Source organism: Lissotriton vulgaris, chromosome 9 (genome assembly GCF_964263255.1).
Source record: "Lissotriton vulgaris chromosome 9, aLisVul1.2, whole genome shotgun sequence".
Taxonomy (NCBI): domain Eukaryota; kingdom Metazoa; phylum Chordata; class Amphibia; order Caudata; family Salamandridae; genus Lissotriton; species Lissotriton vulgaris.
Genome location: NC_141697.1, coordinates 736474099 through 736502055, shown reverse-complemented (window position 1 = coordinate 736502055; position 27957 = coordinate 736474099). Strand labels below are relative to the sequence as shown.

Genomic DNA, 27957 nt, shown 5'->3' with positions numbered 1-27957 from the left:
TACTTCTTTCTTTTTTCTTTCATTCCTTCTTTCCTTCATTCATTCTTGTTTTTTTCCTGTCTTCTTTCATTTCATCTATCCTTCTTTGTAGTTTTAATTCCTTCTTGCTTGCTTTCCCTTTCTTTCTAGCTCCCTTGCTTTCCATTCTTCTCTCTGACCTTCCTTTCCCTTCCTTGCTTTCTTTCTCTCCATTGTTCTTTCTTTTCTTCCTTTGTCTTTCCTTAAATATTTGTTTTTAACTTTCATTTCTTCTTTCCATCTTTTTTGCTCTCTCTCAATCTATGCTTAACTCTTTCTTTATTGTTTCTTTCTTTCTTCTAAATTCCTTTCCTTCCTTTCCTTTCTCAAAGGCAAGAGTTTGTCAGGCACTGTCAAAACGATAGACTTTTTTTAGGCCTGTGTTAGCAAGACCTTTTGATTTTATTAAAAGTATGTATATGATATAGTTACTTATAGGGATTTTCAGCCACACTTCACTTATTTGTCTGTGTTTGTGTCATTCACATTCTTCTCCAACCCACTCAAGCATGCATCAAGGGGCAACGCGTCATCGTACTTCAGCCACTGGATGACTTCACTATAAGTTGTGCCATGCTGCTCTTTTACGAGGAGCACATCCACACACAAAATAGTTCCCTTCAGTGCCAAGGAGTATTATGGTAATGTGTCTTTTTTTGTAAACCCAAAAATATTTTTGGCTTTGGTCAATGTTTTTTTTAGATTGACAAATGCCCGCAGCTTCCCAAACAATAAAGCATTGCACCTATCTATTGGCTTTTTCAATGCTTGTTTAACAGTGCAAGTATAAGTTGTGCTAGTGAAACGCCAGGTGAAATACATGTGACTAACTCTATGAGTAAAAGTTGAAAATAAAATCAAGTCAAGTTGAAGTGTTTCCTGCATCTGAAGGTGTTAGATTTGGGGGTCTCTAGTTGGCAGAGGTAGGTACCTTTGACCAAATAGGCACCCTTGCGTCTAGTCAGGGTAAGGGGGTACACTCCTAAGATAACTCCTGCTCACCCCCTTGGTAGCTTGTCATGAGCAGGCAGGCTTATCTCAGAGGCAGTGTGTAAAGCAGTTGTGAATGCATACAGTAAAACAGTGAAAACACTACAGATGGACACCACACAAGTTGTAGTATAAAAATATGCATATTTATATGGACTTAACACAAGACCACCAACGACAAAAATCCACAATACTGTACTTTAAAATTGGTAGAATTAGCTTAGTTCTCTTTAGATGTAAAATGCGACACTTTTGAGTTCAATGTACCTTTGGATGCGTAATGCTATACAAAGAAAGTGTTGCATCGGTTCTTACACGCAAGAACGATGATGCGTCGGGTCCCTACTGATGTGCAGGGGATGTTTCGGTTCTTCTCGGCGTGGGGAGGTGATGCATCGGTTTCTTACTGCACTTCCGTGGCGATGCGACCAGCAGCGCCGTGATGCGATGAATGATCCGGTGCAATGAAACAAAAATGGCGTCTTCTTCTTAACGCGACACGATGCGTGCACGCCCGATGGCCGTACTGTGACTCAACGATTCTTCTGAGCCGCGACAGACCCTGCGACACGCTTCTCCAGTGTTGCGACGGCGTCTGATGTGATAGCGTCACTCTTCTCCGGTGATGCGAGACGCTTCGGCAATGCGCTGAGGCAGCAGCGACACACTTCTTCAGTGATGCGTCGTCAGTGGCTGCGACAAGCTTCTCCGATGATGCAACAGCGTCTGATGCGACGGCGATACTCTTCTCCGGCGATGCGAGGTGCTTCTGCGAGGTGAAGCGACAGCGGCAACACTCTTCTTCAGTGATACAGCGGCTGCGGCGCACTTCTTCTTCGTGAGTCGCGCTTCTAGCTCCTTGCGACACGCAGTCCCTCAGAAGGCCCAACACAAAAGCAGGCCCTTCAAAAGAACTCTTGGGGAGCTGGTGGGTGAAGTCTGCTGTCCCTGAGACTTCAGCAGGAGGCAAGCTCTACCGCAAGCCCTTGGAGATCCTTTACAAGTTGAATTTAAAGTAGCACAAAGTCCTTTCTTCGGCAGTCAGGCAACCACTGCAGCCAATCCCCCAGACAGCGCTCAGCTTAGGGATAGTCTCCGCCTCAGTTTCTCTGGTTCCTCTCCTCAGCAAAGGTTCTTCTTGTTTCCCAAAAGTGATCTAAAGTTCTGGGTTTTGGGTCCCATCTTTTATACTCATTTTCCCTTTGTTCTCTGAAGGCAGAGAGGCCTTTGCCTAGTCCAAATCAGTTCTGGTCAGTCCTGGAGCACTTTGACAAGACTCCTTCTTTCCTTTCACAGTGTAGGCCAGGGACATCAGACGCACCACAGGAGGTGGAGCCAGCATTGTGGAGGGAAGGCACAGCCCTATTCAGGTCCCAGGTGCAACTCCTCCCAGCCATCTACATGCAGATCCCTCTAAACAGCCCTGTGCTGACTCACCCAGTCTCCTGGAATTCCCCAGCCCCTGTCACTCAAACTCCAGACAAGGAATACACAACCTAGCAGAGGCAGGCTTGGTTAGTTAGGCAAGAAAATACCTACTTTCTAAAAGTGGTATTTTCAAACACGGATTGTTAAAACCAACTTCACTAAAAGATGTATTTTATCATTCTGAGTTCAGACACACTAAACTCCTCGAATTTCTATCTAGTTCCCTGAGTAAGTTAGGATTATAAGATGTTATAATCAAACTGCCCATTCTGGCCTATGGGAAACAGGTAGCCTTGCAATAGTGAAAAACGAAAATGACTGTAATTCACTATCAGGACATGCCACACACCTCAGGACATGTCCTACCTCTTACATACAATGCACCCTGCCCTTGGGCCTACCATAGGGGTGACTAATATGCAGAAAAGGAAAGGTTTAGGGACTGGCAAGAGGGTCCACTTGCCCAGTCAACATGGCAGTACCTGACTGCACACAGGCTCTGCAATGGAAGACTGACACTGTAAGATGTTGTGCAGCTAGGAGCCTGTGTGGAGCACACACATGAATCTAGCTTGGCCGCTGGAACTAGAACCTGTAAGGAGACTGGGCCCGTATTACAGTGCCTCAGCTTACGTTCACTGTCCAGGTCTATAGGTATTCACAAAAAGCAGTTTGCCTTCCCTGCTCATTTTAGCAACAAGTGGTGGGGTGTGTGTAATGTGTCCATACCTGTGCAGGTTACAGACTAACTTTGGACTACACGTTCTGCTTTTCTTCCAAGTATGACGTTGCAAAGGAAACGGAACTCTTCATTTTTAATCACATTTTAATAATTTTGTATATTCCAAAGCAGCATGGGCAAAACAGCATGCTGTTAGAGTTGCTTTCAGACTGAACAGTTATGGAGGGGGTTTCTTTGACTTCTGGTGCAGCATATTTGTTCATCAGTATTAAAAGTGAGAGGCAATGGTGTATCTTCAAAATATGCACTTCCTGTTATTCTTCCATTTTTAAAGAATCCGTTATGTCTCTTTTTTTGCACTAAGTAAGGAAAAAAAGAGACCAGTTATTATCTTTTTCACATGTTCAACTGTGATCCAGCATAGAGTTTAAGAGAGTGGTGCGCCATGGAACATTAGTTGCATATCTTGCACACAGCAACTCTTCGGCGCATATGAAAATGTGTGTTTGTTGAGTCCCTCTCAGATTCTGCAATTTGTGAGGCACCATATGTGCACAAAAGCACATTAATACTGAGATGCTATTTGTCACATCTGTGAGTATAAGAGTGGAGATTGAGCAGCAGCAGGAGAATGCATTTGATCCACCTTCCGAAGTAGGGGAGGTAATCCTGTTGGTCAAGTGTCCTCCTACAAAACCTGTTTATGCCAAATGATGGGACAAGATTGCGGCTTCGTGTAGTACCCTAGCACAGACATAAAGCAGGCCAAACTGTTCTATCTGTTAGTGTCTTCTCTGTCTTGCCCAGCAAGTCTTACAGTGGGCACTGTTTTTTTTTTTTGGGAGAAGGGGGGGGGGGGGGGGGGGTTCCGCAAAGTAGTCAGTACATAGATTCAGTAGATGTAAAAGATCAGTTCAAGGGGTGGTCTAATGATGTCCATGGTCGTCTTTTTTCATTGATGGAATTACTTCTCCCGTTTCAATCACAGTATCACTTGAGAATATTCTGGGCTTCAGGCTAACAATGCCATACGGTCTTGCTATTATATGGTTCATCACATAGTAGTGAACAATCCAGGCAGGTATAAGCAATCGAGTTAAAGTAAACACTCCAGCATTGTAGGCCTTGAACATAGACACCCTCCAGAAAGTACGGGGCTCCATGCAGCGGTGCCAGAAGGCTTCAATGAGCCATGGCTTCTTAGGGGCAAGTACGGGCTCTCACAGACTCAGCTCTTGGTCCTTCAGCCAGTTGCGTTGAACCGTTCGCAGCTGATCCAGCCACAGCTTCTCGTCCGGTGTATAGGCAGGCATGTTAGCTGCTTCACCGGCACTGTTAAAGTTATCTGTCTGCAATATCAATATTTTACATTTACCGGAGTGTCAGGAGACGTAGAGGACAACTAGGAATGGGTTTGAGGGGTGAACACATCATGTAGGTCAAAAACAAATTAAGTTTGCAGTGAGGTTGTTAGACCTGTCATCCTTAGGGTGGTCTTTCCCCAAACGTTTGCCTGCTTACCTCCTCTTTTTGCTATATCTTTTTGTTGGCCAAAGGATTCTGAGCACCTTACCACTGCAATCCAGTGCTAAAGTGCTAGTGCTTCTCCCCTAAACATGGTGACAATGGTGTATACCCAGTTGGCATATTCAGTTTACCTATAGGTCCCTTGTAAAGTGGTATACCATATACCCAGGATCTGTAATCTAAATGCTAGTAATGGGTCTGCAGCACTGGTTGTGCCACCCACAGAAGTAGCATTTCAAACCTGTCTCAGGCCTGCCATTGAACGACCTGTGTGTGCAGTTTACTGTCACTTCAATATGGCATTTAAATCATTTGCCAAGATTTAAACTCCCTTTTCATTACACATAGGTCATCCCTAAGGGAGGCCCTAGGTAGCCTTAACGGCAGGGTGCTATGTGATCTAAAAGGTAGGCCATGTACTTTTAAGTTTTAAATGTCCTAATAGTGACAAACAGCTAAATTAATGTTTCCACTACTGTAAGGCCTGATCATCTCATAGGCTAACATTAGGAATTCCTTAAAACACTTTTAAGCTCTAATTCCTTTTTAGAAAGGAGTAGCTGCATCATGTTTCATATCTTTGGAATGTTAATTATAAATCTTCTTTACTGGTAAAGGTGGATTTCACATTACTGTTTTAGAAATGCCACTTTTAGAAAGTGGACATTTTTCTGCTCTTACGGCTCTGTGTACCCTGTAGTCTGCTTCCAATACACATCTGGGATGGATGATAGCCACCATTTAAGCATTTAGGGTGGGCGTGACAGAGAACTCACCAGCGTTTAATCTACATTCCTGAACAGGAAGAGGGAGGGGGAGATGTTACTTACACCTTAATAGACAGTGTTCTGTTTCCCACACAAAGGGCTGATTATCACCACAGATAGCCTGGCAGACAGGGCTGGGATAAAAGGAGACCTGTGCTCTTCAAGGGCCTACTTTGAGGTCACCCCACTTCAAAGGTACATTTGATTAGTAGTACTGGGGCTCTGACCCTACCCAGACAGTATTAGACTGGACCTGTGAAGAACTTAAAGACTGATGTGTTACAAAGATTACCACTTTGCTGACTGCTGCTGTGAAGGGACTGCACTCTGCTTTGAGAACTACCTTGCTGCCTGGTAATCTCTACTCTGCTGAAGACAAGGACTGGGTTCATCTCACTTGAACCCAGAGTGACTCCAAGGGCTTGCACTCTGTTCTGAAGTCTCAGGGCCATCAAAGACTTCCTTCAACTCTGTAACAGCACCTGGACTCTGCCATCTGTGATTCCTGCCCTGCCAAGTGGTGCACATCCAGTCCTGGGCCCTTCAAAGTTGATTATTGCTGTCCAGAACCATCTTTGCGCCGATCGGAACCATTGCAGTGCACTTCAACGCAGATGCAGTGCCGATCCGAAGATATCACTGCACAGCTTGACGACAACGCTGCAGGGCCTGACCCGGTGGTTTGGCGAACACATAGCGCCTGCCTCGTAAGGGGTTCAATACCGACACAGGACCCGACTGCATGAATCGGAACCAATGCATCGACTCTTAGACACTGACGCTTGCTCCATTCAAGGTACATTTTCCATGGGTCTTGTAGCCGGCCTGCATCCATCATGGTTGGTCTGAACTTCAAATTCAGCCCAGTCCAGCACAACCTCAAGTAACCTCTAAGCACTATTTGATTGTAAGCACTACTTTTTGATTTATTCTTTCAAAATTAATAACTCTGGTTCTACTTATTGGATTTATTTTGTTTTGGTCTTGTTTTATTCATAAAATTATTTTTTATTTTTCTAAAACCTGTGCGGAGTATTCCTGAGGTGTTTTCATTGTATTACTATGTGGGTGTTGCACAAATATTTTACACATTGCCTTTTTAGATAAGCCTTACTGCTCTGTGTTGAGTTAGGTGAGCAATGGTTATCTTTTAATGCGTATCTAGCTTACCCTGACTAGGATTGTGCCCCTCTACTTTAACAGGGTGCATACATTTGCCAACTTAAGACCCAATTTCTAACAGTGGTGTATCTATACTACTATTATAAAGAGAGAACTTGCACCTTTGAGCCAGGTAAACTCGAAAACTACACCACCAATCTGAACACCCAAGACATCTTAGAAAACCTCAGGGCAAGCAGAAGGACATAGGCTACATAAAAATAAAAAAAGCGTTGTTTAAAATATTTAGAAATAAAAATAAAGTAGTCCCTTGCAAGTAGCGCCAGCCGCGACGTATGCATGAGGGGAGTAGCGTCGTTCACGAGCAACAGGAAGAGCGAGGACATGAGCGCCGGGAGGAGCGTCTGCATGAGGGGAGGAGCGGAGTTCACCAGCAACAGGAAGAGGGGAGAATATGAGCGCCGGGAGGAGCTGCGGAGCGGCGAGAAGCGGAGGAGCAGTGGCAGCGCGGGGAGGAGCAGCGGATGAGGTAGCTGACAAGCGGTCAAGCAGTGGAGAGGTAAACACTCCAGCGTAGGGAGGTGCGGCGGATGAGGTAAGTCGGGACCTGGGGGGGTTACAAAGCCGAGGCGGGCGGGAGGCTCAAGGCGCAAGGCGGGAGGCGGAAGGTGATAGGCGCTATGCCCAATGTCGGGGCAGGGGGCGGCGGGCGGGAGGCTCAAGGCACAAGGCTCAAGGCGGGAGGAGGGAGGCGGTATGGCCAATGTCGGGGCGGGAGGCGGGAGGGATGCGGACTGGGCAATGTCGGGGGGGGTGCACAGAGGCTTAAAATGCTGCCCCCAGCCCCCTTCTGCCCCGGGCAAAGCCGGGGCGGGCTGCTAGTATATAATGAAAGGCTTGTGAGGGAACATGTGTTGAAGAACTTTCAGAAAATGTGTCCCAACAAGTGACTTGAACAGGGAAGTTTGATCTGGCAACCTTAAAAAGCTGCTATGGCTCAAAGATACCCCTTAACCATGCTGTCAGCAAGGCCTTGCTGGGCTAAGACAAAAGCAAAGCAATACTTCAGACAAGGGGGCAGTTAGTGGATCAATATGATTGTAAGTGCACCATGCCACAAACTTGTCCCAACGGCAGGTGTATGCATGCCAAAATGACATCACAGACCTCTAGAGGAAGGTCTGCTATTCTCAATTGTCACCGCTCAAACTCATGCATTAAGCGGGAGAGTGCGCAGGTTCGGGAGCAGAACCCTGCCCTGTTCCTCTGATAGGAGATCCTCCTGAAGTGGCATCCTGATCGTCGGAGATCAGGATGCACATGCTCTGGCGTTCTGGATACCATACTCTCCTTGTCCAATTCCGAGCCACCAGGATAACTTGGGCTCTGTAAGTTCTGATCTTCTTGAGAACTTGAGGAAGGAGAGATATTGGCAAAAAGGCGTATGAGTCTCGTATTCCAGTCTAATCAGAATAAGTCTCCAATCGAGAACTGCTTCGAGAACTCCAATGTGCAGAAGTAGTGACACTGCACATTCTCAGAGGTGAGAAAAAGGTCTAGCCAAGGTTTTCCCCAGTCTTGAAGGAGACCTTGCGCCATCTCCGGATGCAGCCACCATTCGTGGTCCGTGAGGTATCCAGAGATCCCGTCAGGTACTGCACGACCAGGAAAGTGTCCTGACATTCCAGCCATGTCCAGAGGCGCACAACCTCCTAGCATAGGTGCCACAACCCCACTATGCCCGGCTTGCTGCAGTACCACATGGCTGTAGTGTTGTCCATGAACACCTGGACCAGCTTCCCTTTGATGGAGGGCAGGAAAGCTTTCAATGCCAAGTGAATCATCCTCAGATCCAGAAGACTGATGTGGTGTTGAGTCTCAATAAGAAACCAGAGGCCGGGGCATGGCCAAGTGGAACGACATTGCGGACACGCTGTAACTTCGCTCCCGTAGCCCACTCGCAAATCCTCCATTAATATCCTGCCATCCTGCGGCTGTTAAACTACGCTGAGCATTTGAGAGATGCGGCGCAGCTAAGGGCCTCCAGCAATATCAATATTGGGTGCTGTTCCCGCCGTGGTGCGCCCTTCTTAGTCTACATGCTTGGGCCCGGTCGCCGGCCTGAGTGCGCCCTACATCCAGATGACGGACCTGCTGCTGCGAGCTGTGGGCTGGCGCGGGCTTTGCTCACTTGTAGAATTGCCCCAAGGGGGCCCTGTATGCGGACGTGACTGCCTGCTGCCCTGAGATCCTGCTATGATCCGTCTGCCGGGTGAGAGGACCGCGGGTCACTGGGGACAGCCTACTCCGTAGCTGCACAGGCCGCCAGCCGAGCCTCTTGCGCTACCACTGCCCAGCTGGTCCTGCGGCGTACCTGCAAGACGTCGGTGGTCGGATCAGACCACGATCCGGCTACCTCCCTCTCCACCTCTGGGTGCACGCTCCGGATCCGTGGATTTGTCTTGGGCGGCCGAGTCCATCGTGGAACGTGTCGCGGTGGGCCCGGGTAGGCGACCCCGCCTCCTCTCTTCTTGCCTGCAGCGGGGTCCTATGCATACAACCTGCTGCCTCATGTCCCATCTGCCTCACGCTGGCCATTTGCTGCCCTGTAGGTCCCGTCTGGGATTGCAGACTTCTCGATAGCGGTGAGTGGCCTCTTCCGATCCTCTGGTACCGTCTTGACCGCGCCCCCTTTGAGTCATTATTGTAGTGGTGACTCAGTGTGGAGCTTGTGCGCAGACTGGCGCCTGCGTTTCCCTGGCAAGGTTCTGGTGAGTGTTCTGGGCCCCGTGCATCCTCTGCTGCTATCTCTTCCTGCTGGGGGACCAGGGTGCCTCCCAGATTAGTGTGCCGGCCCCGGAGACTCCTGTCTAGATATGGTGTGGCCTTTCCTGGGCTAGAGGATTCCACACTCTGTTCTTTGTTGTGCACCCGACAGACTCCCTCACCTGCTTAGACGTGGCTCCGGCTTGAAGTCTGCTGCGCGGCGGGGGACACTCGCTGGGGGGGGGGGGTCATCACATACTAAAGTGGCCGGGCTAGGTCCTGGCGCGGCTTGTAGGTGTCCCCCCGCCCCCCTTCCTGGTTGCTGCTCCCGGCTGATCTGTGGTATTCTCCTAGGCTTCGGGTTGTGGTCAGGAGACCTACTGGCACACCACCGGTTCTGGACTTGTATCCTTAATTATCTCCCCCTGCCTGTTTCATGATGGCTAAGTACAAGTCTACTAGAGTCACGTCCAAACAGTCTACCATAGACAAATACACTGGGGCTGCTGCCCAGCTGCCGGGTCCTGAGACGGCCGTGACACCTATCCATGACAATGCTGCACTATTGGCTGCTATTACACAATCGAGAGATGCATTCGAAGCCAAGATTGGCGCAGTGTGTTAGGATTCGGTCCCCAGTCCTCTTTTGCTGACCATAGTTTTCACCATCACATGACACACCAGCAGTATAAAAAGGAGTCCTACCATAGTGTCGTTGCTTGTTATTGCTAACCTGTGGGTTCCTGCATCCTGGTTCCTGGTATCCTGTTGACTGTTGCTGATTCTCACGGGCTCGTGAGAATTATTGGTGTATTCCCCTCCTTTGCTCCTTTTCCCGTGTCCTAGAGTTCCGTTTTTTGTGCTTGCCTGAACCCTCCTTCCCCTTTGTTTAGTGACCGTCCCTTGCAGTTTCCAGTCAGTTAGTTAGCATGTGTAGTTTTCATCCCGTTCCCAATTGCCCTTCCTTTTGTATTTCTATCGACATTCAGGGGCTCCTGTTTGGTCGCTTTTGTCATCAGCGCCTTAATCCCTGTTTAATCCTTGAGACGCTGTGAAGCAATACCTTGTACGCGCGGGATCGCGCTGTACTTTCATTTTTGTAATCGGTTCGCCTCGTTATGTGCGGACGTGACGTTTAAGGTCGTTCCGCGAGTGGAAACCCGGCTGGGTATTGCCATTCGAGCTTTTGGAGCTTGGAATCTTAACGTCAATTGGAATCCCTTTTACCCTATCACGGTTTAATAATATACAGGGGTTTTTTGTTCATGCCAGAACTAAAGGCGTGTTTTTTACCCTGTATTTCCCAAACGCCCAAACCTTCCAGACCATAGACGAGTCCTGACTTCATGTTATCTCGAGAGAAGTTATCTTGGGAGAGTGTTACCTTGGACAATTACCTCCTCGAGGCAAACCCTGCTTTTGTATCTGGTAAGTGTATGTATGGTTGTATTTTGGATATGGTCATGTTGTGCTAAGGTAGGACTGGGGACTGAGATGTTATGGTGAGGTGTATTTTTTGTCTCACTGTTTATGCAGGTGCAGAAGGAGGAGAGGGTGTTCGTCTAATACGATTTACAAGGGTGGAAGGTTTGGTGCCTAAAGATATTCCACCCCCTTTTCTGGGTCATCAGCCTACTCATCTGTACCATCTAGTGAGTGGCTGGTGAGTCGGGGAAGAGGACTGGGACATTCCTCGTTCCTGCAGTGTGTGGGTTGGGCCGGAGCCTAACACAGTGGGGTCCAATGCCATGCTTCTTCGCCAGGACCTCCGAAATGCGGTCCAACGAATTACTGAAGTAGAAACGCGGATCTCCGTGATGGAAGACGTCTTGACAACTCTTCAAAAGAAGGTATCTAACTTGGAGTCATTGACGCGGGGCCTGGCAGCTAGAGTGGAAGACGCGGAGGGCCTAGTTTGACGGAACAATCTCTACTTCATAGGCTTTCCAGAGGGCTGTGAGACCAATTATGCCGTGGCCTTCCTAACCAAATTGCTGGCAGAGTGGCTCCCGGTTGACACCCTTTCTTCTTGTTTCATCATCGAACGGGCACATCGAGTTTTGCAGCAGAAGCCGCCCCCGGGGGCACGTCTCCGTCCGATGATCGACTGCTTCCTCAACTACAGAGGCAGGGATATGGTCATCCAACAGGCTTAGCTCAAGGGAGTTCTTATATATGCCTCCCAGCCCATCATGATCTTCTCTGACTACACTTAACTGGTGCAACAGCGGCGGCAGTCTTCACCGTGGCCAAGGCCCGTTTACATGGCCTGAAGATTCAATACTCCTCGCTATTCCCGGCCCGCCTCCGTGTCTCATACAACTCCCAAACCTACTTTTTCACCTCACCTGAAGAGGTCTTCAACTGGATAGACAAATCCATTCCGCGCAAGGTCAACACCCCTCCTGGAGCAGACTCGGACGCCTTGTCAGTGGGTTCCGGCCGGGATCTGTCCAGACTCAACGTGAAGCAACAGCGCAGGTTATGCTCGAGACGGAGATCACAGGCACGCAATAGCTCTCGCAGACGCACAATGGAGGGTTATCAATCCCTGTCGCCTGCATAAAAAAGAAACGCTTTCAGAGCATACCCATGACATATTTCCCTTGATGGCAACTCATATGTGGGCTACTTAGTTTCCTGTACATTGGGACGAGACTGTGGACGCTCTTGGGATCCATTGGGATGGGAAGCTTGCTATGCCGCGACAGATGCTTCATCGTTATTGAGGTATTGGGGGAGGGAGAGGGGGGGGTTGGACTTTGGGGAAACGTATGTTGTTTTTTGTGTCACAGTGCTCTACATCCCTCTTTGGCTCAGCGGGCACTATACCCGCCTGCTAGTTCATTTGCATGACATACACCCAACATGACAGACACTCAGGCTAGGCGCTTGACCATTATTAGTTAGAATGTCCGCGTCTTACTAGATAAGATCAAGAGAGGGGCGTTACTCCTCCAGGTTAAGTGACACGAGGTCAATATCCTAATGCTGCATGAGACACACCTACTAGGTAACAAGACGCCTTGCCTGGCACGCTTTGAGTTCGCTCAGACCTACCACTCTGGATTCACAAGGGGTTCTCAGGGAGTGGCGATATTAATCCACCACAGGCTGCCATTTGTCCATGACCGGCCCTGGTTCGATTCTCAGGACAGGTACTTGGTGGTGTCTGGCATGCTCTATGGTGAGCGCTTCACTCTGGTCTATGTGTATGCCCCCCTCCTTTATCGCCGTCCTTGGTGGAGCGGATCTCTTCCTTCTGGGCCGAGCTTCCACAGGGTCTACTGTTAGCTGGGGGCGACTGGAACGATGTTATGTGCCCCTCCATGGACAGATGTTGCAGCACAGGGCAGCAGACTGACACGCGCGAGTCAAAACTAACTCAGGAATTGGGATTGATAGATACCTGGTGAATATTGCACCCTACTGAGAATGCATTCACATATTTTTCAACCACAAGCAATTCTTTTTCTTGCCTTGATTATATATTCATATCTGCTCATCACACCCATAAACTCCAGATGGCAGAGATCTTGCCCAGAGGCTTGTCTGATCATTCTCCGCTTGCACTGGTGGTGCGTTTCAGCCCAGATCGTTCCCCGCCCCGCTGGCGCCTCTCGACATGGCTGTTACCCGATGATCCCTATCATCAACAGATGTCTGCAGCCCTCACAGACTACCTTACATACAATGTTGGTAAGGTGGACTCTCTGAAGACCCTTTGGGAAGCCATGAAACCGATATTGCGGGGTGTGGAAATTGCCTTCTGCAATGCGCGGCGTAGAGAGCGACGTGATAGGTTAGTCCGTACTGTGGTTCAAATTCTAGACCTAGAACGTAGGAGCAGGGAAGCCGATGACGGGGTGGCTCGCTGCCAACTCCCCATAGCCCAACAGCTCTACGCCACCAACCTCCTAGACGAGACCAAACTGTACTGGCTTGCTACACGCAGCCGCATTTACCAGTGGGGCGACAAATCTAGTGCTCTTTAACATCATCTGTGCCAACAGACGCTTCAACTGGCGACCCTCCCCGCAATCCAAGGACCGAAGGGCGAGGTGCCCACAGATCCGGCCTACATCACAACCAGCTTTGCCGCATATTACACTAATCTTTACGACCCATGGGAGACCCTTCCATCGACTGCTTTTTGGCCGACCTGCCCCCGCAGTCCCTGCCAGACTCAGTGTGTGATGACTTAGATGCCCCAATCACCACAGAGGAGGTCCAAAGTGCCCTTGCAGATATGCGCTCGGGTAAAGCGCCGGGTTCCACTGGCTTTCTGAGTGAGCTTTACAAGATATACTCATCCCTGATTTCGGTGCACTATTTGGCTGCTCTACAAGCTGCCGCAGAGAACGGACGTCTCTCGGCTGGCTGGCGCCACGCCGAGGTTGTGGTCTTCCCTCATCCGAGCAGGCCCCCAGAGCTGCAAGCGTCGTATAGACCGATTTCTCTACTCAATATCAAAGCCAAACTCCTGGCCAAAATCATTGCCAACCATATTGTCCCACATATCACTACACTGGTCCATGCTGATCAGGCAAGATATACTCATCCCTGATTTCGGTGCACTATTTGGCTGCTCTACAAGCTGCCGCAGAGAACGGACGTCTCTCGGCTGGCTGGCGCCACGCCGAGGTTGTGGTCTTCCCTCATCCGAGCAGGCCCCCAGAGCTGCAAGCGTCGTATAGACCGATTTCTCTACTCAATATCAAAGCCAAACTCCTGGCCAAAATCATTGCCAACCATATTGTCCCACATATCACTACACTGGTCCATGCTGATCAGGCATGTTTTATGGCCGACTGTGCCACCCGTAACAATATTCGTCGCACACATAATGTGATTGTGTCCGTTGACCAACTGCATGAACCTGCTGCAATCTTTCTCACAGATTTGGATAAGGCGTTCGACTCCTTAGCTGGACCTATCTGTTCACACTCTTGGACCGCCTGAACATTGGCCCTAGACTCCTTAGATATATTCGCCTTCTGTACACCGACATTACAGCCTCTGTACGAATCGCCGTCGCAACTTTGTGGCCGTTCCGTATCGGAAGAGGTACTAGGTAGGGATGCCCTCTTTCTGCATACCTGTTCGCACTCGCTATGGAACCACTTGCGGCATGGGTGCGAATTGTCGCCCAGATATCTGGTTGTGAGTGGTCGTGTGAGGTGTCCGACCGCATAGCGCTCTATGCGATGACGTGCTGTTCACACTCTTGGACCGCCTGAACATTGGCCCTAGACTCCTTAGATATATTCGCCTTCTGTACACCGACATTACAGCCTCTGTACGAATCGCCGACGCAACTTTGTGGCCGTTCCGTATCGGAAGAGGTACTAGGTAGGGATGCCCTCTTTCTGCATACCTGTTCGCACTCGCTATGGAACCACTTGCGGCATGGGTGCGAATTGTCGCCCAGATATCTGGTTGTGAGTGGTCGTGTGAGGTGTCCGACCGCATAGCGCTCTATGCGATGACGTGCTGTTCTTTTTTTATACACCCGAATAGATGTGGTCCGTGCCTGCTTCGAATAATGGAAATTTTCGGCCAAAACACTGTTTTATATATGAATGCCTGCAAGTCCTATTTGTGGCCTTTATGTGGGGGTGATCAAATCGGAACCTGGGTACAATAGGTCACGGTGGCCTCAGATGGCTTTAAATACCTTGAGGTGTTCCTGTCTTCGTCTCAACCCGGCTCCTGGACTAAAAATCTGGCCCCACTGCTGCCCCGGATCAAACAACAGGTGAGCCCCTGGTTACAGTTGCCACTGACGCTGCTTAGCAGGTCAGCCATCTTTAAAATGGTTTTGTAACCTTATCTACTCTATCAACTCCAAAATTATCCCTACCCCATACCACATGCCTGGTTTCAGCAATTAAACTCGGTCCTCAGCCATTTTCTAGAGGGGGGCGCTGTGCGAGTCGCCCTACGAACGTGCTATCAGTCCACGTACTGCAGGGGTCTTGCGAACCCAATTGTTCAGTCGTATCACGCAGCATCACATCTCCTTATTCTTAACGATTGGTTGTATGGTGATCGAGGTGACCCTGCATAAGCGCTCGAACATTGGCTGATGGGCTCTAAATTGCTACACATGATTCTGCATGCCAACACGACTCAAGTCACGGCCACCTGCGACTCGGACCATCTTTGTAATTTGGCGGCAGGCTCTGCACAGGATCGGGTGGTGGAGCAGGCTCACTAGTCCATCAATTGTGTATCTTTTCGCTTTCTCGCCCTAAGTGCACCAGGTATGCCCAGACGTGGGTCCTGGGCTCACTGTGCCACTGGAATCAAGCTATCCTGGCAGAAAACGGTCCTAGGATGCTTGTTTCCAGTCCAGGGAGGAGCTGGCTTGGCAGTTTGGGCTGGACTGTTCCCATGAGGCACAGGGTCAAGACTGATTTGCATATGGCCAGGTCTAAACTGGGGTGATATGGTGAGCAAAAGAATGATGGATTAACCCAGATCTCTTGACTGGGGGTGAATGTTTTGAATTGTTCTGCATTCCGTCCATCAATTGTGAATCTTTTCGCCTAATCCAATGACTTGGACCGGCGAGGCAAACTAAAAAAACACTTCAAGCACTTGGTCATCTTCTTCTGAGATTTATTCAACGAGGACTTTGACCTTGGTGACAACCAGTAGGAACGACTCTGAAAGCGGGCCCGGGACTTTCTGCTGGACAGGAAGCGGTGCAGAGTCATCCAGCGTCGAGTAGCCAGGAGCTTCATCGCCTGTTTCCAGATCACCTTGGAGTTCATAAAATGGCATTCGGGGCAGGCCCTGGTATCTTGGTCTGGCTCCAGGCACCACAAGCAAACCATGTGGGAGTCTGTCATAGACCTTTGTCTGTGACTGCGTCCACAGGGATTAAAACCCACAGGTTTCTAAGGGGCATCACTAAAGCACACTAGAAGCACAAGGGCTCAAAAAGATCAAGAAAATGTCGAAATGTGGTACAAAACAAAAACAACCGAATAGCTCTTCTGATGGCATAGAAAGAAAGGAACTGGGAGTGTTGCCTATTTAGGCACCACGTACGTTACTTCCAGACACAGATGACATTGACAGCACGTAGCCGTTTGGTGCCACTTACCAGCATGCAGAGGTACTGTTCAAGATTTTCCATATCCAGTCTGATGCCTGCAGAATATTTTAAGGCAAGGAATCTTCAGCTAAATGTCTCTATTAGATGTCAACAGTATAGCAAACAAAATAATCAATGGCTCAACAAGAATACACCAATATTGACACCACTGAAGGTGGGCCGACACCTCTCCAGTCTGGCACCAAGCAAATCAAAAGAGGAGAGGTGCAGACTAGGGAACTGGTGGACATGAAGAACCTATGGCAAGTGGAAACATAGATAAAGGTTAGCTAAGGATTTCCTATTACCCAAGGTATCCCCAGCAAGAAAAGCTTCGGCTGCCAGCACATACAACAATCAAAGTCTCGACCAAGAGGTAAAGGAGACATAGCCAAGAATGCACAATCTGGAAGATTGACTATTGTAATGCCTTAATGGTGGGAGCCCAATCTTGAGTCTTGAAAAAACGTCCAACTCTTCAAATTGCTGCTGCCAGGGTCTTATTGACTCTCCCCAAATTCTGCTTGGTATCTAATTCAATCATAGAACTTAATTGGCTCCCTATTAGGGCATGTGTTCAATATGAAAATCTCTGTTGGGTCCACAAGGGACTATAACGAAAGGGTACATGCTTTCTTCAAGATATTTTTAAATGGCACTCTCCCAATCGAACGTTATGGTCAAGTACTGCCAACAAAGTACAAGTGCTGAGAATACATAAAGAACACTGGGGTGGAATAAAATTCTTCTACACAGCGTCTAAACAGTGGAATGAACTTTCCTGACCATCTGAGATTCCAACCCAACCTTCTAAAATTCAGAAAGGATATACAAATCTGGCTCTTTAAAACATGCGTCAGACTTCAGGAAGGTCAGACTCACTGCAACTTTATGTGTTTAGGATTTTCTGGCTACTAGCCCCAAGACGCCATTTGGTATTTGCGCACTCTACAAGACAAGACCTCATAACATTAATGCCTAGGAGAAGTGAATATCAGGATCCAACAAGAACAGAAGACCTGCAGTCCTCCACACTGGAAACTAGTGGTTGGGACCAAGTAGCACCAGAGTCAACCACCAATGACCACCCAGATAACGCGAAAAAGTAGAAAGCAGCACCCTTTGCCACAAAAGCCACCATGTAGCGCAGGAAGGGCAGGCAGACAGGAGAACCAAACCACCAACATAGTTTATAGGCATAAGGACACACCCCGCTATAGAGGAAACATCTGTGAAGGGGAATGGCACTGCAGAAGATTCTGTTGGTCACCAAGACAGCAGTACAGCGACTGGTGTTAACACACAATGGTTACATTGGCTGGGGCAACAGCCACAATGCCTGAAAAGCTAACCGCCTCTCTATGCCTGCCTCTCTGACATCCCAGTAGGGACCTACATGTCATCTAAAACATCCACCATACAAAGAACAGGAAGATCACCACAGCAGATTGCCATTCCAACTGCCACAACAGAACGAGAGTCTGGAAGATAGAATATCCTGAAGGAGACAGAGAAATTGGAAAAAGACTCAACTAAACAAAAAAGAGAGGGGATCACAACACTGGTAGCACAGTGCAACTTTTCTCACTGAGAACACACTTCTGCATAAATCAAGACCCATGTATGAAAGGGACCAATAACTGTGGACACACAGCCATCCAAGATGTGCTGGAAAGGAGTCCGTAAAACAAGGACTCGTTGGTGGTGATCCAACTAAATTCCAATGCCTGATCACAATAGGTGGTGGTGAGGTGTAAGACGTCGACGAGTCTAACAAGGAGACTACTCACAGTAGCCCTTGCCATCAGATCCAAGGGACACAACACAAGCCCACAAGGAGCTAGAAATGTTAACAAAGATCACTGGATCAGATACGACACTGAAGCAGAACACCGGCAGGGGACCAGAACAAGGTGCACCTCAGGCAAACAGACATCTGGTTAACAATAGAAAAGGAACCTGAAAGGTGGGGAACCTCGACCACCTTAACAACAGAGATGATGCACAGGGCCCAAAACTGAAGCCCAAATGTGAACTGAAAACAGCTAGATTAAAAGCATCTTCCCAGAATGTTCAAACACAACTAGCAATCAATTGTATGAAAAAGCCAACAGAGCAAACAACACACTAATTGGAAACAGCAAAAAGACAATAAATATGCACCACATCCCACAACTAGTGCAGCTTGCACGTAAAAGAAAAAAAGAAGATAGAAATACAAAGGTGGGAAGGAGAGAGCAAAATTGAACCAGACCTGCCCCGCACACCATTGCCCCCTGTAGGACCTGGCTCTTAAGCAATCATCAGAAATCCCTGGTTGCCCTGACAGTTGACACACAAGAGGGGTCATCTCTTGTAATGGCAAGAGGAACCTCCTAAACCAATGCTTTCCAGGTATGAAGCAGCCTTTGCACTAAAGAGATGAGAACCATTGAAAGGCGAATCCAGTAGGGCAGCCTGAATGCCCTCTGAGAGGTAGAAGTGACTCAAACTGATAAAGCAATGCATGAAAATAGAGGAACCCATGGATTTGAGGACAGAGTCGCCAAAATCAAGGGCCCAATCGGAGAAACTGTTTAATGGCACCAAACCCATCAAGCTTCAACTCCACAAAGGGACTGTAGACATAGACTGTAAGGAGTGGGAACATCATCCCTTCCATCTCCCAAAGGGCATAGGGATAGTGAGCAAATAAACACATGGCATTACCAGAACAGGAGAGGAGGTCCCCAGACAAGAACACTTTCACTTTTTTCCCCAGAGCATCAAAATGCTGCAACTCCTCAGTCAGAAAAGAGGAGGAAGAAGCGAAGGACATGCTGCTGACCCAGGAACCAAAGAAGAAGACCATGTCAAGTCACTAAGGGTGCAGAAGACAAAAAGGCTAACCCTTTCTCAGCCAAACAATACCAGAATGTGATTCAAGCATTAACAGCTGGAACCAAACCAGATCTTCTCTAGACTGCCCAAACAGAACTTAAGCACCTCAAGAAAGGAAAAAAAGGGCAATGGTGAGAATGAACAAGGCAATGGAATTTCTGTCACAAAGTAAGTCTTCACCTCCACCAAAGACCAAAGCTGCTTCCCACAAAGTACCACTGACCTACTCAGTCCCATGAAGACATCCACATGCTCACCAGGGGAGTATAAAAACAAGGCTAGGTCAATCTTGACAACATAACCATCAACTGTTCAGCAAAGCTCGTCCAGCCAATATCACTAGTTCTCTGCTATTTCTGGGTCCAAAACCAGCTTGAAGAAAAAGTAGAATTTTTTTTTAAACCACAAAGGCAGAGAGCATTTTATAAACTCGTTTCTCCGGAATTTTCATTCGAGAGGGTATCAGAGAGCTTCGTCTATAGTTGTTAGGGGTTGTCTGGTGGTAACCTTGGTTTCTTTAGGAGTGGTTTTACCATTTGAGTTTTCCACTCATCCAGTACCATGACTTGTTTTAAAGATACATTAAATAGAGAGGCAAGGCTATCATCCAGCAGATGGATTAGATGCTTCAAGGTTTTAGTGGGGCAGGTGTCGGTTGGGCGCCCTTGAGGAATTTATGGTATTGATTTCTTCATTAGTGCATATCTCGCCAAAACATAAAAGTGTATGTTTGAAACTGGGAGGTGATCTGCTCTGTTCTGTTGATTTGTTGTTTATTCTTCACTGTTTTGATAGAGAAGTTGGAAAGCTGGTGACATAATTCTTCTGACAAATTCATAGCTCGATTTGGGATTGGAGACTGTAAGATCAATAATTAAATTATACAGATCTCTCATTTTGTTAGGGACTTGAGAGATGCATTGCGTGTATGAATTTTGTTTTACCAATTGTATCTGAAGTTTGTAGAGTTCAGATAAATTCTAATTTAAGGATGACTAGTTCGGGTGGACACAAGGGAATATTCCTGAATAGGGCATTAGGAACGTCTTTTTAAAAATAAAATGGTTAGATCAATAGTGTATGATAGAATGATAGGTTGATTTATCTTTCTCCAATTACATTTAGACAAGCTTTGGGTAAAGGCAGCAGATTTTACCTGAGTGTGGTCCATCAGAGTGTACCTTTTTTTTACAAGAAGCACCAGGTCGAAATAGATTCTCCTTAGGTGTCTCAGCCATGGAAGAAAAACACATTGAAATACGTTTTCTAAGCAACATTACTTGAAGGACAAGTGCCTCCAGATTGATCAGCAATGATTCAAGATCAATAGAATTGAATTTTCAAAGAAAGGGAAATATTCTCATCCGAGCCCTAAATAGGAATCCCTTCCACAGGAAGTGAAGTACAAAATCTGAAGTATGGGGGCCATCTGATGCAGTGGAATTTAGTTTCTTTTAACCTCATTGGTAGGACTTCGGGTGCTTGGGCTACTAAAGTAAGGCTGTTTCAATGTACAGTGTAGTAAAGGAAGATGCACAGTCCAACTGTGTACGTTAAGATCCTTTATTGTAGGTTCCTTCCAAGACAGGTAGAAAGGTCAAGATAATAAGTACAGAAGTAAAACCCCACCAGGAGCCAGCTCTGAGCAGCCCAGCCTGAGTTGATCAACTGACATTATGAGCCAGAGAGACACCCAGGCATTCTATGATGTCATGAACATTCTAATCAGTAAAGCACCACAGAGAAGTAGTTTACTACACATCCTCTTTCCTTAGAGAATGACAGAATAGAGAAAAATATAGCCAAAGATACCGCAAGTGTGACATTTGCATGAAAGTACAAAAATGAAGTATACAAATAAATAATGTACAACAAGTACTGCATGAGGTATCATTAGCATGAACAGAAATACTATAATCATTAGTATGAGCAGAAATACAATAACATGCTAAATTTTAGATGGACAAAAAACAACTAAATGCTACTATATGCCACATCCCCTTCACTTAGGGTAAAAGCATGGTTTAGATGAAAGAAGACCAAAGTAGCAAAGAAAGATGGTCACGCTCACAACTGGGTACACCAGAGGGTAAACACCCTGATAAACAAAGGCGAGCGTAGACACAGACCCTTTACAAGCTCCCCTGACAAAAACATGCTGACAGAGAAAAGTATGAAAAAACTCCTCACCCAAAGTCCCACCGACATGAAACCCTTGGCCACGAATGTCAGGCAGGTAGACTTTGACGGAAGCAGAGTGTCAAAAAGAAACAATGTTTAACAATCTCCACCAAAAATAGGAACAACAAAGGGTACTAATCCTTTAAAATCACAACCACCCCTAAGTAAGGTACACCGCAGGATAGTCAACCTGGGAACAGAAACGGGGCATTGACTTCCCACAAATATAGAACCTCCCCTAAATAGGATACACCACACCACAAGGTAGTGAACTTGGGAAATAAAATGGGGCATTGACTACCCACAAATATACAACTTCTCCAAAGTAGGGTACACCACAGGATAGTGAACCTGGGAACTGAAATGGGGCATTGACTACCCACAAATACACAACTTCCCCTAAGTAGGGTACATCGCAGGATAGTAAACCTGGGAAATGAAAAGGGGCATTGACTACCTACAAATATACAACTTCCCCTTAGTAGGGTAGACCGCAGGATAGTAAACATGGAAACTGAAATGGGGCATTGACTACCCTCAAATCCACAACCTCACCAAAGTAGGGTACACCGCAGGATAGTGAACCTGGGAACTGAAATGGGGCACTGACAACCCACAAATACACAACCACCTCTAAGTAGGGTACACCGCAGGATAGTAAACCTGGGAACTGAAATGGGGCATTGACTACCCACAAATACACAACCTCACCCAATAAGAGTAGAACATAGGATACTCACCCTTGAAAATCAAAACTACAACATCCCCTAGATAGGGTACACCATAAGGTTCTACATGACCCTAGGACACAGACCCTTAAAATAACACCTCGTCTAAAGACAGATTCAGAGTACTGTTTCACTAACCGCCCTCACAAGTGTCAACAACAAAAACTGAGTGCCCCACCCCTAACTCACAAACGAACTGAAGGCAGGCATTGTTATAACAGTGAAAATGTTATGCTCCTCTCAAACTTTCTCTCAATGGGTGCCCCCACCCTTTACACACAAAACAAAATAAATGTAGACATTGCAGTCAAATATTAATTGTAAGGCCCCACTCAAACTTTCCCCTCATATACGGAAGACTTCATGCTGCTGCCAGCAAACAACAAAATATTGGAGATCTTTCCATGAGCAATCGCTGAAAAGCGTTTTTTGAAATGGAGAGTCACAACGTTCAGAAGTTCATCCAGGATCTCGCATCTGTTCTGTAGTCAAAAGTTTGTTACCTCTTTATGACGTCCTACTCTTTACCTACCACACCAGCCATTAAGACTTGGAGAGCCGAGTCTGTCCACATAGGAAGAAAACGTGTTGCCGTGATTGCCAAGTTGAAGGAACACGTCCGATAGTCTGATGCGTTGTCAGGGAAACAGTATGAATCAGAGCCAAATACAAAATGGCAGCACGCAAATTTGACGTTGTGCAGGAAGGCTCGCAGCAGAAGCGTGCGCCAAAGCGTCAAGCACAGTGAAGAACTCACAGGGAAGACGAACGTCACAGAAGAGAATCTGCAGGCACCCTGAAACTGGTAATGCTGCGCGTGTGGAGTGAATGCACACGAAGTTGTGTCATGGGCTATTTGAAAGTGAGCTGCCAAACTGCCACAAAGGCAGAACAACATGTTGAACTGTAAAATCAGTAAAATTAATATGTCCCACCGTGGTTCTAACACGACTCTGATTTCAGTTTGACCCCACATGCTTGTCCGGACACCACTCGCAGCACACAGTCACTAAAAATAACTTGTACAAAACAACGTATGAGCTCACCAACGGCGCCGCCTCTATAAACACTCTCCAGAGTCCCCATGACGCCTCCACAAACACTCTCTTGTGTCCCTTGCAACGCTGTGGATGCTCTCCAGCGGCGCTAAACTCCTTCTCCAGTATATGGGCAGACTTTGCCAGATACCGATTTAAGATCCATAACGGAGATAGTGGATGAAATCCTTGACGCTTCCCTCACAGAACGAAGACCATATGAAATAAACACACACCACAGGCCTCAGGGAAGTGTCGCTTGATAAACATTTCAGAGGCAGGAGTGGGGTGACAGCAGGCACTTTGAAAGGAGTCAGAAAGCAGTGAATAATTACTCAATAATGTAAAGTGACAACAGCTACCAAGGTGTTTTCTGCGCAGACAGTTGATAACATCCAGTAGGCAATCAGTCCACAAGACTCATTGGTGCTCTGAATTTGAAGGTTTTTTTTAAATTCTTGATTTCTTAAGTTCCTTTCCTTTAGATTGCTTAGTTTCTTATTCTTAACTGCACACGTAGGTTAATCCAGTTCAAATCCTCACCAAACTGTAGTAAAGGAAGATGCACAGTCCAACTGTGTAAGTTAAGATCCTTTATTGTAGGTTCCTTCCAAGACAGGTAGACAGGTCAAGATAATAAGTACAGAAGTAAAACCCCACCAGGAGCCAGCTCTGAGCAGCTCAGCCTGAGTTGATCAACTGACATTATGAGCCAGAGAGACACCCAGGCATTCTATGATGTCATGAACATTCTAATCAGTAAAGCACCACAGAGAAGTAGTTTACTACATACAGCTAAAGGAAATTCGACTGCACTGCTAATGTATAATCTATGTGGGTCTCCAAGTTAGACGCTGGGGATTGATTCAAGAATGTAAATCTATGAAAGGTACCAACGTGTAGCGAGGAGAGGCCGTCACCCCCGCGGCACACGAGATTATCACCCCCTTGTGGGGATTCTTCATATGACCCCCCCTCTTGTCTCCACAGACGAATGATTGGGTGTATATGCCGGAGCCAGACTGTTCCCGGGACGAGGACTATGAGGACGGCAGTCCCTTTAACTGGCACCTGCCAGACGAAGGAGAGGAGCCTACACCGAAGTCAAGTACGGCAGCAGACAGCACGCAGGTGTGCTTGATCACCGAAGGCGTAGGAGGAGCTGGAGAGGAGATCGGAACGGAGTTGAGTGAGGAGACGAAGGGAGAAGGGAGAGAAGCAGAGAAGACCGGAAGAGTCGTTGAAACATCCCCGGCAGAGAAGAGGAGAGACCCGTTGGCGGCGCGGGAGCCAGGAGGCCATCGGCATCCCGAGCCGCCCAGCCGCATGCCAGGAGGTGTGTGGCTCACAGAGGTACGGAGCTGTATCGCGGGCTGGGTGGAGAGGAGGGGTAGAACCATCCCCTGACCCGAGTATCCCGTTACCCCTTCCCTTACACCTCCTTCCCCTCACCGTGACCGTAACCTGTACAAGTAACACTGGTGGTGTTCCCGCACTCCCATTCCTTGGAAGTACTTTGTCCTCGGGACATTAGCCTGATACCTGTCCTTTCTTTCCTTCCTGCCGGCTGTCCTGGAGTCACCACGGAGCTGGAAGCGCCTCATTCCCACCGGAGTCCCCGACGGCGTACAAGGGAAGAAGATGGCCAGTACCCCAGGAGGAAGACGATAAGGAGTAGATCCCCGCGAAGGTTCCCTGGGAGAAAGACTTGTACTGACTTTCTGTACTGCCAAATAAAACCCGCTGGTACTAAAACCCGCCTCTTGCCCTTTCCTCCACAACCCGCTACACTGGTGGAGAATGCGGGCCCCCCCTCCATCTGTACAACAGAGATGGAAACAGTAGTGCAACAGCTAGTAAGAGGACAAGAGCGCCTAGAATGGTTCGTAGAGCAACAAATACGGTCTGCAGATGCAGACTGAGAAATTATGAAGGCAGCCATGGCCTCGAGAGCGACTGATCCCCCAACCACATGGCCGATAACCGGAGCGAGGGAGGAACGGAGCATGCCGCACGGAATCAGTGGGGTCTCCCTTCAGAAATACCAACCGGGGGAGGACCCTGATTCATTCATGCTGAACTTTGAGAGGGCAGCCAGGGCGTGTAAATGGCCGGTGGCAATATGGCCCTTTTTCCTGGCCCCACTGTTGGTAGGAGAAGCTCAAGCCGCATACCAGGTGGCCAACCCGACAGGGGATCCGGCGTATGCGGACGTGAAGAAGATCATCTTGGATCACTTGGGGTTGGATTCCGAGGCTTACCGCTTGCGGTTCAGAAGAGAAGGAGGAACCCCGGGAGAAAGCCCTAAGACTTTATTTGTAAGGTTAAAAATGGATGCCGATAAATGGCTCACTCCTAGCGTAAGCTCAAAGGAAGAGATAATGGACAGGGTGTATTTAGAGCAGTTCCTGGAAGCCCTGCCCTTTGCGATCCAGATATGGGTGAGGCAACACCATAACCTCACCACATCACAGGCTGTCGAGATGGCGGCCACTTTCTCGTGGTCACAACCCAAAAACCCCTCCTGGGAGATGGAGAAAGCCTCCCGCCTTGGAACAGAAATCGATCAAGATACCTGAACCCCCTAGGCCGCGACCCTGGAGACCGGATCATACAGCCTCCACCGGACCCCAGTGTTTCGAATGTGGCCAATGGGGACATATAGCGCGACTATGCCCCAGAAAGAAAAACACGGAGGAGCCTATGGAGGTGGGATACCTCCCGAGAGCCGTCTTGTACTCCTCCGAAATGGGGAACAACTACAGAGTGAGTGTGAGGGTAAACGGGTCCCCTGTCCAAGACCTTTTAGACTCTGGCTGTAGGCAGTCGGTGGTTCAGTCCCAGCTTGTTGATCCTTCGCAATACGTCCCCCGAGAAAGGGTTAATATCAGGTGCGTACACGGGGATGTGAAACCTTAACCTGTGGCCCACATTCCGATAGTCCCCCTACAGGGAGACCCGCATGTCATAAGGGTAGGGGTATTGGCCACCCTCCCAGAGGATCTGATAATAGGGACCGACAACCCCAAGTTTCTGCACTTCTTCCAACAAAGCCTCAAGCATGACCCCGGAAGGGATACAAAAGCTCATGTTTCCCCCTCTCCCCTCCCTGCCTTTGTGACCCCCGAGCCCTGGGTGTTGGATAGAAGTTTCTGTTTTGCCCAAAGTAACGATGCCACTTTATTCAATGCATGGGAAAGAGCCCATGATACCCTAGGACAGGACCCACCTAGATACCCCCGGTTCCTTATCAAAAACTGTTATACAGACAGGGACTAAAGGATGATCCGGAACAGCTCCTGGTGCCGTATCATTCCGAGAACAGATCATGTTTTTTTCCCATGCACACCTGGTTGCTGGACATACCGGAGCCGAGAAAACTACGCAGAATGTTCTCCGCCATTTTTATTGGCCCGGTATATACAAGGATATCATGACCTATTGTCAGGAATGTGAACTCTGTCAGAGGAAGAACATGTCACGACCTCCTGCCGTCCCTCTCCAGCCCCTTTCCATCATTGGAACCCCCTTTGAGAGGGTGGGTATGGATTTGATAGGACCCTTGCCCAAGACCAAGAGAGGACATCAGCACGTGTTGGTGATAGTCGATTATGCGACTAGGTTCCCGGAGGCTTTTCCCCTGACCACTGATACCACCAAACAAGTAACCGAGAAGATGATGGAGTTGTTCACGCGGGTGGGGTTCCCCAAAGAAATCCTGACGGATCAGGGGACCCCCTTCGTTTCGAGAATGATGAAGGAGTATGCCAAACGCTAAACATACAGCAAATAAGAACCTCGGTATACCACCCACAAACTGATGGTCTTGTGGAGCGGTATAACTGTACGGTGAAGACAACCCTCCGTAAAATGTTGGAAGTTAGCAAGGCCAAATGGGACCAACTGCTCCCTCTGGCTCTGTACGTGATTCGAAGCCACAAACAAAGCAGCCTCGGATTCTCCTCTTTCGAGTTGCTATATGGAAGACAACCTCGCTCCCTCTTGGAGATGACGAAAGAGGCATGGGAGAAGGAGTCGCCAGAAGAAGCACAAACGACTCTGGAATATGCCAAGAACCTAAGATCCAAGATCGGTAAGCTACGCGACCTGGCACATACGAATCTGGAGAGAAACCAGACAAAGCAGAAACAGGTGTATGACAAAGGGAAGAAGTGGAGCAGGTTGGAGATAAACGACTGGGCCTTGGTTCTTCTACCCTCTTCCACCCAAAAGTTCATAGCCGAATGGAAGGGGCCCTACCAGGTGGTCTCCATGGTGGGTAACACGAGCTACAAACTAAAACTCTCAGCACAGAAGACCCAGACGTACCACATTAACATGCTGAAAAAGTGGTTAGGCCCTCCCCCTAAAGAAATACATCTCACCACACCAAAGCCTAGTGATACCCCTTCTACCATAGAAGAGCTGGTCATTTACGAAGAGCTAGGAGAAGAAGAGAGGAAGGGACTCAAGGCCACGCTACAGCAACATTTGGCAGTGTTTGCCGATAGGCCCGGGAGAACCGACTTAGCTGAACATCACATCAACACCCCTCTAGGGAAGATAGTGAAGATAAGGCCCTACCGAGTACCGGAGTCACGACGCCAGGATATATACGGAAAGGTGCAAGACATGTTACACCTAGGAGTGATACGTCCTTCCATGAGTAACTGGTCCAGCCCAATCGCAATGATACCTAAGCCAGACGGGACCCGGAGGTTTTGCA

The 27957-nt window shown here is 48.0% G+C and overlaps 1 protein-coding gene and 1 pseudogene across 2 annotated transcripts in view; both read right to left on the bottom strand.

The window, feature by feature from the left end:
* Positions 1–27957, bottom strand: part of DHX34 (DExH-box helicase 34) — a 418314-nt gene that overhangs the window by 2160 nt on the left and 388197 nt on the right. The gene's annotated exons all lie outside the window — the stretch shown is intronic.
* On the bottom strand, positions 94–4431 carry LOC147692195 (NADH dehydrogenase [ubiquinone] 1 beta subcomplex subunit 6 pseudogene; annotated as a pseudogene). Its single transcript, XR_015300011.1, has one exon. The product of XR_015300011.1 is annotated as an NADH dehydrogenase [ubiquinone] 1 beta subcomplex subunit 6 pseudogene (transcript).